The following is a 12,026-nucleotide window of genomic DNA, read 5'->3' on the forward strand; positions in this document are numbered from 1 at the left end:
TATAACCACCCCAAGTGACAGGAAATACTGAGCTTAGTTGACTCATCTTGGAATATGAATTAGCATGATTCGCTAGTAGCAGATAATGGTTGGGCTGATCACAGTGAAGTATCTGATACATGTCAGCTACCTCTCTTTATAATAAAACGGCCCAAAGCTGAGTATAGTAATAAGTCATTCTCATATCACAGTGTGTGGGATTAAGTGCTCAACTTTGTGTAGGCTGTTATTGCATTCTGGATTCTTCACATACTGATAAAATCATAGAATTTCTGAAAGTATATTTCTCAATCACATCTTCTATCAAAATGTTGCTGTTTCAACCTACTGTAGAGCTCAGGGAACTCGAATCAGTGCTGTGTGGTGACCTAAATGGGAAGGAAATCCAAAAAAGAGGGGATATATGTATACATAAAGCTGATTCACTTTGCTGTATAGTAGAAACTAACACGACATTGTAGAGCAACTATAATCCAATGAAAATTAATTTTATTTATTTTATTTTTTTACAACTTCTATTTATCTTTATTTCATTTGTATGTCTATTTCACATTATATTTACTAATCAAAGTATTATATAATTTCAAACAGATAACCAAAATATATTGAGCATGCGTAAAATATTTTTACCAATGGAAGATATGATCAGAATCCTTTTAGTCCTGTTTCACACATTATTGTATCATAATCAGTCTCTCATATGTGTAAATGGAGTTTATTTAACTTTTATTTTATTATTTTTTGTTTTTTTTCTTTAAAGTTTTTTTTTATTGTGTTAAAAGTCACATAATATAAAACATACTATTTTAACCATATTTAACTGTGCAGTTCAGTGGCACTAAGTACAGTAACATTGTTGTGCAACTCTCACCATCGTCCATTTCCCGAATTTTTTACCTTCCTAAACTGAAACTGTCCCCATTAAACACCAGCTCGCCATTTCTCCTCCCCATCCTATTCCCTCATCTCTGACATCTACCAGTGTACTTTCTGACTCTACAAATTTGTCTGTTCTAGGTACCTCATATAAGCAGAATCAAACAATATTTGAAAAAATCTGTACCTACTGTATATTGGATTGCACTTTTTCTCTTTTTTATTTTTTAAATTTATTTACTTTAATTGGAGGTTAATTACTTTACAATATTGTATTGGTTTTGCCATACATCAACTTGAATCCGCCACAGGTATACACGTGTTCCCCATCCCAAACCCCCACCCACCTCCCTCCCTGTACCATCCCTCTGGGTCATCCCAGTGCACCAGCCCCAAACATCCTGTATCATGCATCGAACCTGGACTGGTGATTTGTTTCATATATGATATTATACATGTTTCAATGCCATTCTCCCAAATCAACCCACCCTTCTCCCTCTGTACGCAAGACAGCAAAAGAGACACAGATGTATAGAACAGTCTTTTGGACTCTGTGGGAGAGGGAGAAAATTAATTTTAAAAAAGATGTTACTGTCTCAGAGTGAACCAGTGAGCAACTGAGCTCAGCACTGTGGCCCAAGTACCAGGCAGGGCATGAAACCTAGAACTGGAGGTTTTCCTGAGTGACTTGTGATGAAATCAACTCATCTAGGAGGTGGAGGAGGATGTACTTTAATTCTGGATTATGTAGATGATATTACTTTATCAGCACCTAGGGAACACCCAAAGGCATTGAAATCGCATCACCTTCCACCCCACACTTAAGAGTGTGGTATTGCCAAAGGAATAGCCATTGTGGAAGCCAGCTCATAGGAACAAAAAATACTGAAATCATTAAAAAGTAGGCAGACAAAATAGAGAACCAGAGAACTCAAGCTGTGTGGAAGAACTTCAGCACTATCCCCATAGAGACTGAGAGACTGAGTATTGGTTACTTTTTTTTTTTCTATGAATAGTTGCTGAGCTTGAACGCTGTGCCAGGGGACAGACATGGACAGAATAAGACAGATATTACCTCTGTGTGCTTCCCAGGTGGCTCAGTGGTAAAGAATTCACCTGCCCAATGTGGGAGGCTCAGGTTTGATCTCCGGGTTGGGGAGATCCCCTGGACAAAAAAAATGGCAACCCACTCCAGTATTCTTGCCTGGAAATTTCCATGGACAGAGGAGGCTGTAGGGCTACTGCCCAAGGGGTCACAAAAGAGTTGGACATGACTGAGCAACTAAAACAACAAAATCCTGTGCACATGGAGCATTTATTACAACAAAGTAACTTTGTAATTATGATATTTTCAGGTGCTGCAAAAAAGAGTAAGGGTGTTTGAAGGTCTGGGATGATAAATTGACCTGACTTAGTGTGAAGAAGGGTTGGGGGCAGGCAAGTTCCATTGAAGCAATGACATTTACAAGTTGTAATCTGAAAGATGATTAGAAGTTAGATTGTAATGGGGTAAGAAGAGAGGACAAGTGTTCCAGAGAGAGGGAGAGCCTATGAAAGTTCAAGGTGAACATGATAACATTCTGGATCTACAAAAATGCTGGTATGGCTTCGAGCTGGATTAGGCTAAATTGCTTTTTCTGAAGGAAGAATAACAACAGATTTTCTCATATTATTCAAATTAAATTAATTATTCCCAGTGCCCTAAAGTATCAAGCCAGGAAATTCTTTTATCATTTTAGTATTCTAATTGTTACCACTTTGATCAATCCCATTTTTATCATAAATCCTGTAATTATATAGCTTTTATTAAGTTTATCAAGTGTTTTTACATATAACATTCAATTCTCACAATTAATATGAGTCATAGAGACCAGGATACTTTTCTCTTTTTTAAATTAATTAATTTATTTTAATTGGATGCTAATTACTTTACAATATTGTAGTGGTTTTTCCAAACATTGACATGAATCAGCCACGGGCACACGTGTTCCCCATCCAGAACCCTGTCCCACCTCCCTCCCCATCCCATCCCCCAGGCTCATCCCAGTGCACCAGCCCTGAGCACTGTCTCATGCATCGAACCTGGACTGGCGATCCACTTCACATATGATAATATATAAGTTTCAATGCTATTCTCTCAAATCATCCCACCCTCACCTTCTCCCACAGAGTCCAAAAGACTGTTCTTTACATGTGTGTATCTTTTGGTGTCTCACATATAGGGTCATGGTTACCATCTTTCTAAATTCCATATATATGCTTTAGTATACTGTGTTTTTCTTTCTGACTTACTTCACTCTGTATAATAGGCTCCAGTTTCATCCACCTCATTAGGACTGATTCAAATGCATTGTTTTTAATGGCTGAGTAATATTCCATTGTGTATATGTACCACAGCTTTCTTATCCATTCATCTGCTGATGGGCATCTAGGTTGCTTCCATGTCCTGGCTATTGAAAACAGTGCTGTGATGAACATTGGGGTACACGTGTCTCTTTCAATTCTGAGACCAGGATACTTTTCAAGGGAAATAGAGGGTGTCAGCATAGACCTCACAGTTTCATTTTAGGCCAATTCTGATATTTACAGTGAAAGTCAGACAGATATTTATAAAAATCATTTCTGATTTTTCAGCTCAACTATAGGAAGTTCCTTTTTTTCAGGGGAGTTATAAATCAACCCCATCATCATTTTTTTCATGAATATGATCTTTTAAACATGTCGTTTTTTTGACGATTAGTGATATTGAACGTTTGTTTTTATTTACTATTTACTATTTTTATGTCTTTTTCAGAGAAACATCTGTTCATGTCTTTTGCCCATTTTTTCCCTCCAGCTTTATTGAGATATAGTTGATATTTACTATTAGATAAGTTTAAGGTATACAACATACTGATGTGATGCACTTTATATGTTAATAAATGATTAGCATCTTAGCGTTTGCCCTTTAAGTTTTATTCTGTTTTACTGTAAGAGTTGCTTATGTGTTTTGGATATTAACTTCTCATCAGATATATGGTTTCTGAATTTTTAAAAAATGTATTCTTTTTTAATTGAAGGATAATTGCTTTACAGTATTGTGTTGGTTTCTGCCACACATCAGCATGAGTCAGCCATAGGTATACATACGTGCCCTTCCTCTTGAACTTCCTTCCCACCTCCTACCCAACACCACCTCTCTTGCTTGTCACAGAGCCCTGGTTTAAGCTTTCTGAGTCATACAGCAAATTCCCACTGCCTTGGTTTGTGAATTTTTCCCCCATTCCTTAGGTGCCTTTTCACTCTGCTGATTGTTTCCTTTATCGTGCAGAAGCTTTTTAGTTTGATGTAGTCTCACTTGTCTATTTTTGCTTTTGTTGCCTGTGCTTTTGTGTCATATCCAAGATACTATTGCCAAGATCTATGTCATGAAGATTTTTGCCTGTTTTCTTCTAGGATTTTTACAGTTTCAGGTGTTAAGTTTCAGTTTTAATCTCTTTTGAGTTGATTTTTGTATATGATGTGTATTTTTCTTTCTTTCTTTTCTTTTTTTTTTTTTTGCATGTAGAAATCCAGTTTTACCTGCACCACCTGTTGAAGAGACTATCCTTTCCCCATTGTGACCTTGTTGAAGATCAGTTGACCATATATGTGTAGATTTATTTCTGGGCCCTCTATTCTCTATATGTTTCATTTATTTTCATTTCTCTAGATGTTTCATTTGATCTCTATATCTGTTTTTATGACAATTCTATTCTGTAAGACCATAGTGAGATGTCACCTCATAGTGAGATGTCGCCTCGTCACAATGAGGACAACTATTATTAAAAAGTAAAAAACGAGTGCTGGTGAGGATGTGCAAGCTTGTGGAATGTGAAATGCTGGAGCCACTATGAAAACAGTATGGAGGCTTCTCAAAAAAATTAAAAATACAACTTATCATATGTTTCAACATTTCTGCTTCTGGATATATAGCCAAAAGAATCGAAATCAGGATCTGGAAGAGATTTGTTTTCTCATATTCATTGTAGCATTTTTCACAGTAGCTAAAATGTGAACATAATATTAATGTCCATTGGTAGATGCATGGGTAAAGAAAATGTGAAATACACAGCCATACATGCACTGCCACCCCCCCACCACCACCACATGCACACACACTGTGCTTTTCTGGTGGCTCAGTGGTAAAAGGATCTGCCTGCCAAGCAGGAGATGCAGATTCAGTCCCTGGGTTGGGAAAATCCCCTGGAGAAGGAAATGGCAACCCACTCCAGTATTCTTGCCTGGGAAATCACATGGAGGGAGGAAGCTGGCAGACTTCAGTCCATGGGGTCTCAGAGAGTTTGACATTGACAGTACACACACACACACTGGAATACTATTTAGCCTTAAAAAATGAAATCCTATCATATGCAGCAGTATGGATGAATCTTGAAGGAATTATGCCATGTGAAATAAGCTAGTCACAGAAGGAAAAAGTACTATATGACTCCAACTATGTGAGATACATAAAGTAGTCAAAGCAGAAAGTAAAGTGGTGATTACTAGAGACTAGGGGTAGGTAGAGGGGGAATAGTAATTGGTGTTCAATGAGTGTAAAGTTTCAGTTATGCAAGATGAAAATATTGTAGAGATCTGTACAACATTGTGCTTATAGTTAAGAATACTGTATTATACAGTGAACAATTTGTTAAGAGGGTAGATCTCCTCTTAACAAATTGTTCACATGTATACCTGTGGCGGATTCATTTTGATATTTGGCAAAACTAATACAATTATGTAAAGTTTAAAAATAAAATAAAATTAAAAAAAAAGAGGGTAGACCTCATACTATATGTTTTTTTTTTTTACTCAAATGTTTGAAAAAGGAAATATAATCAACTCATTACTTTATATTGGATGTTGTCTGTGTGTGTGTGTGAGTCACTCAGTAGTGTCCAACTCTTTGCAACCCCATGGACTATATAGCCCACCAGGCTCCTCTGTCCATGGAATTCTCTAGGCAAGAATACTGGACTGGGTAGCCATTCCCTTCTCCAGGGAATCTTCCTGGCCCAGGGTTGAACCCAGGTTTCCTGCATTACAGGTGGATTGTTTACCATCTGCACCACCAGGGAAGCCAATATTGGATGCCACTAAGAGACAAAACCGTCTAAGGGACAGAGATGTGGAATACATGTGAGAAAATGCATTCTTGTTGAAAGAGGGCTTACAGACTGGATGACCACTTAAGATTCCTTTAGCTATGGGTTTCTGTGATATCTGTTTGAAGATGTGTGAAGTGGTTTGCATATCATTAAGAATGCTGTCTTTAGTATAGGGATAATTTAGTAATGCTAATTTACTAATTAATATACTAATGGTGGTATTTCAAGTGCTGTGGATTAAAAAAAAATAAGGAGAATGAAAAGCAAAGCGCAAAAGGATCTGCTTTAGCTCTATGGCATTTATGATATATTATGGTCCTTGTTTGATACATGACTGTAATAAAGCATTGCCATTCAATTAGAGTAAGTTAAGTTTAAAATTAATATTGTGCCTGTGTTTGATTCCATTTAAAGGGCTGGAGAAAGGAAAGAGGGTTTTGAACCATTCACTGTGCATTAGCTTCAATGACAGACTATAAATCATAGTAAGTCATGGGCCTCTGCCCAGTTGTGATCGCTGTGTGGTCCATGTCAATGTCAAACTTTAAAAATGTGCACCTCAGTTAGAACGGCATGCATTTAGTAATTGGACAGAAGTAAGTGGAATGAATAGGAGGTTAAAATCTGGCCCTTTGGAAATGTTTTGACACTTTACCCAGGAGCCTGCATTTATTAATAGTAATGGTTTCTAAATTTTTATTTTGGCCAGCTTGCTGATTATATAGAAAGCCCTAGAAGAGTGATGAAGGAAATACATTAGTAAAAAGTATTAAAAATTATCTTTGACATCTCTAGCAGAAGGAGCAAGATCAGATGGTTGATGAAAGAGCATAATTGAATCAATAGGAACATCCATTTTAGATTTTTTTTCTTTCTTGTTCGATATTTAATTCTTCCCATTCGTGTTATGAAGATACATCAAGAATTCCATTATTACTAAGAAAATTCATCCTGTGGGCATCCATTTTAAGCTTTGAATTTTCTCAAAATTCACTAATTAGCAATTAATGAACAGAAGAAATTAGAGAAATAAAGTACACACATGTGTAAGTTTATGTATATAGTATATACTCAATTGAAGAGAAAAGCTTTGAGAAGGAATTAAAATTTCAAAATTCCTACTGTGTCAGAGATTCTTTTAGACAGTAACTCATTTGTAAACAACAAGTATTATTTGCTTGAGAATATATGACATTGTTTAATATTTATATACCATCACATTTTTATATTAGTTGTATGATATCACCAAGATTAGTTAATTAACTAGTTATGTTATTGCCATGATGATCAGCTTTTTTTTGGTGGAGGATGATAAGAAAAAAATACATTATTCAGGTGTTGACGTCAGGCATTGGATTCACTCCATCACTATAGCTTGTTGTTTCTGCATCTGCAATGTGGTAAGCGGTGTAAAGGAACATCATTTGCCTATTAGATACATACCTATCCCACTAAAACAAATATTACACAATCACATACCAGCCTTTTAGTGAGAATCCGATCCTGAAGCATCAATATATTTATTTGCTTTATTCAGTTTAATATTTTTCTGGCATTTTGTATATGGAATCTTCAAGTCAGACAATTCCTTGGCAACACCATTGAGAAAAAAATAAACAAACTCATCCAATGATGAGGACTGGGAAGTCATCTTGCATAAAATTTGCATCGAAGATGCTTTTGAATGAGGGGATGAGTGATTTATAGATAGAAATTTGATGGGACAACATGGAAATAAGTAGAAACATGAGATGAGAGATAGAAATTATTTATTAGAAATAGAGTGGAATCGAGGTTGAATAGTGAGTATATGTCAGTACAGGAGTAGAAATGAGAATTTAAAATGGGCTCTTAGATTCAAAGGAAAGTTGAATAAAAGCAGCACTGGGGATGACGAGGAAAGAGAGAAGAAAAGACTCAATCCCACAGTTCCTGCTTAATTCCAGTGTAAGTGTTAATTCCCATGACTCAAAGATGGCTTCTAGATCTTCACTAGTAGCCATACTGGAATTATGTAAACAAGAAATAATCTGGAATAGGTCAAAGTGAGTGTTTATGATGCTTGGGGACAGTTCAGATATGCATCCATAATGAATTTTGAAATAAAGAATATAAGCTATCCCTCCTGAGATTTCATATTTAATAGATAAGAGAAGATATGGATAAAATCATCTTTAGAATAAAATTTTCCTGGGTCAGCAAGTTCTACAATAACCTGATTGAATATTAATGTATTTGAAAATATAATGTTAATTGGCTAGCCTTGCAAACATAGAAAAAGGTGAGTTGAGTTCATTCAGCCCACAAATCTAGATTGAATGCCTACCAGACACCAGACACAGGACATAGTGATGGACAAGAAGACAATGACCCTACCCCCACATAAGACTTATAGTAGTTGAAGTCACTGTTGGAATGATGTGCCTGACCTTGTCCAGGAGAGAGGGTGTCAGTGATAACCCTTTTTCATTGCCCAGAGCATGTCTCCTTTGAAGACAGAAGCAGCAGGTACTTTTGTTTTTTATTACTAAAGAACTGAATTATCTAACTGATGTTGCTTGAGTTCATGTTAACTATACAGGTTTCTGGTCATAATTTTGTTTCCCAGATGTGTCTGCTGATTGGGAAAGAATACACTAGTTGAACAAATATGAGGACTTTGGTCCTTGTGATATTTATATTTCCCTTTTGAGATATGGACATTAGCATTCTCTGTATTATTAATATATTATAATATATAATAACCCCTTTGGGATGGTGCCTTTCTTAGACTGCTGCCAAAATCAGGTTGTTGAGTCTGGAGGCTGGGGGCCAGACCGTATACTATCATCAGTCTCTCGGTCTCTTGAGAAATAGCCAGATTGGCTACTTGGTGACATCCAGTATTTCTGGTTAGCTATTCTAGTTCGCTCTTAACATTTCTGGAAGGGATGGGTCTTGCTCAGTTTCTTCAAATAATATAGAGCATGGGTTTGAGAAATATTACTTTTAAATTAGCCATGGAATAGATAAGCTCTTCTTTTCTTGCTTCCTCTTAGTGATTCCCTGTGTCATTCCTTGATCTCATCTTATCCCAGGCCTTTCCTGCCTCAGGTGTGGCTGGCAAAGGGCCAGCCCATCATCTTATGTGTGTTTCTACTGTTCAGGGATCAGAGTGGTCTCATGATGTGTTAATTTGCTTTATTTTGTTTCTGGTCCATCTGCCTAGAAATCTTTTGTTATTTGGTTATAGGCAAAGCCAACTTCAGGCTATATATTTTAAAAAGACAGAAAAGGAAACCTGAAATTACCTGCCCTTTTTAAAGGAGATTGTAAGTGCAGCAGCAACTAATTATCCTTTAACAAAATGTCTTGTCTTGGTATCAGCATTTTTCTTTCCTTCTTATTTTTTAGGACTTTCCAGCACAAAATACTTAAATAGATTTGTGCCTGATGACTATATCTGTTTTTACCATTGTCCTGTGCAGATCTCAGTGATATTTTGCTTTTATTAACCTAAATGTTATTATAGTTCACAGTGGACTTGGTTTAAGAGATTACTATTAGCACTGTACTTTTTCATCCAAATTTGAAATGGGAACATGAATACTTTTCTTTTATGGTATACGTACTGGGGTATTTGTTTAATTATTTGTCATTACTTAGGTTTGTGAAAAACAATGACATAATAGGATGTTTAAAAATTTAAAAAGCATTTGATTTTGATTTTTTTTTTCCAAACTAGTAGTAAACTCTCTTTCCATAAAATATGGTGAACCTGATAAACATAGAGAGACTCTAGCTGAAGCCTGGAAGGACAGATGAGTTTGGTGGAATCCTGGCTTAGAACTCCATACAACACAGTTTTGAAATCTAGAGGTCAGAATTTCAGGGTCAGATGCTATTGGTGGAGACAAAGAAACTGAATATCAGTTTGCCATATGTATATGGAACAGAACTTTGAAAAAGCCCACCAAGAAAAACTGGTATCGGTAGAAAAGCTAAAATAAACCTAGAAACTGTTGCAAATTGGGAGCAAAGGAAGTATGTGACCATGAGATAAGGGCCGTGAGTTGAGATGACACTGAATGAAGGGGAATGCAAGTTGCAGATTGTAGGAGAACGCTGCAATGTAGACTATAGAAGCTTTCAGGAAGTGTTTAATACTATATTAAAATTTGAAAGATTCTTTTTGAGCAGAGCAGTCAGGCATAAGATCAGATCAGTCGCTCAGGCATGTCCGACTCTTTGCGACCCCATGAATCGCAGCATGCCAGGCCTCCCTGTCCATCACCAACTCCCGGAGTTCACTGAGACTCACGTCCATCAAGTCAGTGATGCCATCCAGCCATCTCATCCTCTGTCGTCCCCTTCTCCTCTTGCCCCCAATCCCTCCCAGCATTAGAGTCTTTTCCAATGAGTCAACTAAGGACTCCAAAAATAGCGACAGAGTTCAGCTTAATACGTTTATCCTCTATAATGAGCCAGACACAGTGCTAGGTACTTTCATATTATATGGTGTACTGAAAATAATGTTGAAGCTAAAAACTTAAAACATGGGTTATTTCATACCTCATAAACATGCCAGATGGGAATCACTAGCATTCTATTCGGAGAAGGCAATGGCACCCCACTCCAGTACTCTTGCCTGGAAAATACCATGGATGGAGGAGCCTGGTAGGCTGTAGTCCATGGGGTCGCTAAGAGTCGGACATGACTGAGCGACTTCCCTTTCATGTTTCACTTTCATTCATTGGAGAAGGAAATGGCAACCCACTCCAGTGTTCTTGCCTGGAGAATCCCAAGAACGGGGGAGCCTGATGGGCTTCCGTCTCTGGGGTCACACAGAGTCAGACACGACTGAAGCGACTTAGCAGCAGCAGCAGCAGCATCCTATTACCTGCTAATATATGGAGTAATGATATATAGTGACCAGTAGTGTTGAACTGCAAGGAGATCCAACCAGTCCATCCTAAAGGAGACCAGTCCTGGGTGTTCATTGGAAGGACTGATGCTGAGGCTGAAACTCCAATACTTTGGCCACCTCATGCGAAGAGTTGACTCATTGGAAAAGACCCTGATGCTGGGAGGGATTGGGGGCAGGAGGAGAAGGGGGCAACAGAGGATGAGATGGCTGGATGGCATCACCGACTCGATGCACGTGAGTTTGGGTGAACTCCAGGAGTTGGTGATGAACAGGGAGGCCTGGCATGCTGCGATTCATGGGTTGAAAAGAGTCGGACACGACTGAGCGACTGAACTGAACTGAACTGAGTGTTAGAACTGAGATTTATTCTTTGTATTTGTAGCACTGGTCATTTTTTTCTGCATGGGCAGTGCTAGTTAGAGTTTGGAATATATAAAAATATCTATACATGCCAAGACAAATAAATTCCATTTAAATATCCTAATCATCTCAGATTTATTGCACATATTAATGCTTAGATACAGCATATCGTAGCAGTGTTTAGTGCCAATTCATTCTATGTTTAGCTAAGGCTCACTCATTGCCAAGTTCTGATGTGTTTTCATCCATAAAAATGTAATGATGATGCTTTGCTCATATTTTGCTTCTTCTCTTCGACCTGTAACTTTTCCCAGAGCAAAACTCCTCTGAGCCTTCAGTTTCCCTCCGGTTTCCTCACTATCACCGTAAGACTCCCAGACTGGACAGTTTTTACCTCTATGTCCTCCTGACTCAGCCCACTGCAGTTTGTTTGCCCCTCCCACTGCGCAGAACAAGCAGCCCCTTGGGTCACCACAGCAACCCACCAAGCGCAGGTCCTGGAGCTTCTTGGCAGCCTCTGTGCCACTCTTCCCATTCTCTTCCAGCTTCTTTGACTGCTTGCTCTCAGTCTCTTTCATGGGTTCTCCTCCCTCTATCCGTTCATGGCCCTTGAATGTGGATTCACATCTTCCATTTCTATAGCATTTGCCTTGATTTGGGACTCATCACCTCTCACCTAGTGTGTTTCAAGAAACACTGAAAGTCCTCATCATTGGGCACAAACCTCGCCCACCGACTCCAGATCAGACTATATGGTG

The 12,026-nt window shown here is 37.9% G+C and overlaps 1 protein-coding gene across 13 annotated transcripts in view; it reads left to right on the forward strand.

The window, feature by feature from the left end:
- TMEM117 (transmembrane protein 117) overlaps positions 1-12,026 on the forward strand; it is a 625,554-nt gene that overhangs the window by 256,561 nt on the left and 356,967 nt on the right. Inside the window, exon 2 of one of the 13 annotated variants that reach the window (XM_055581401.1) lies at positions 5,942-6,033. The exons of the other annotated variants lie outside the window; for them this stretch is intronic. The gene's annotated coding sequence lies outside the window, so the exon portion shown is untranslated. The remainder of the gene's footprint in view (positions 1-5,941; positions 6,034-12,026) is intronic. 13 annotated transcript variants of the gene reach the window in all.

The sequence above is a fragment of the Bubalus kerabau genome, chromosome 1 (genome assembly GCF_029407905.1).
Source record: "Bubalus kerabau isolate K-KA32 ecotype Philippines breed swamp buffalo chromosome 1, PCC_UOA_SB_1v2, whole genome shotgun sequence".
NCBI classification, from domain to species: Eukaryota; Metazoa; Chordata; class Mammalia; order Artiodactyla; family Bovidae; genus Bubalus; species Bubalus kerabau.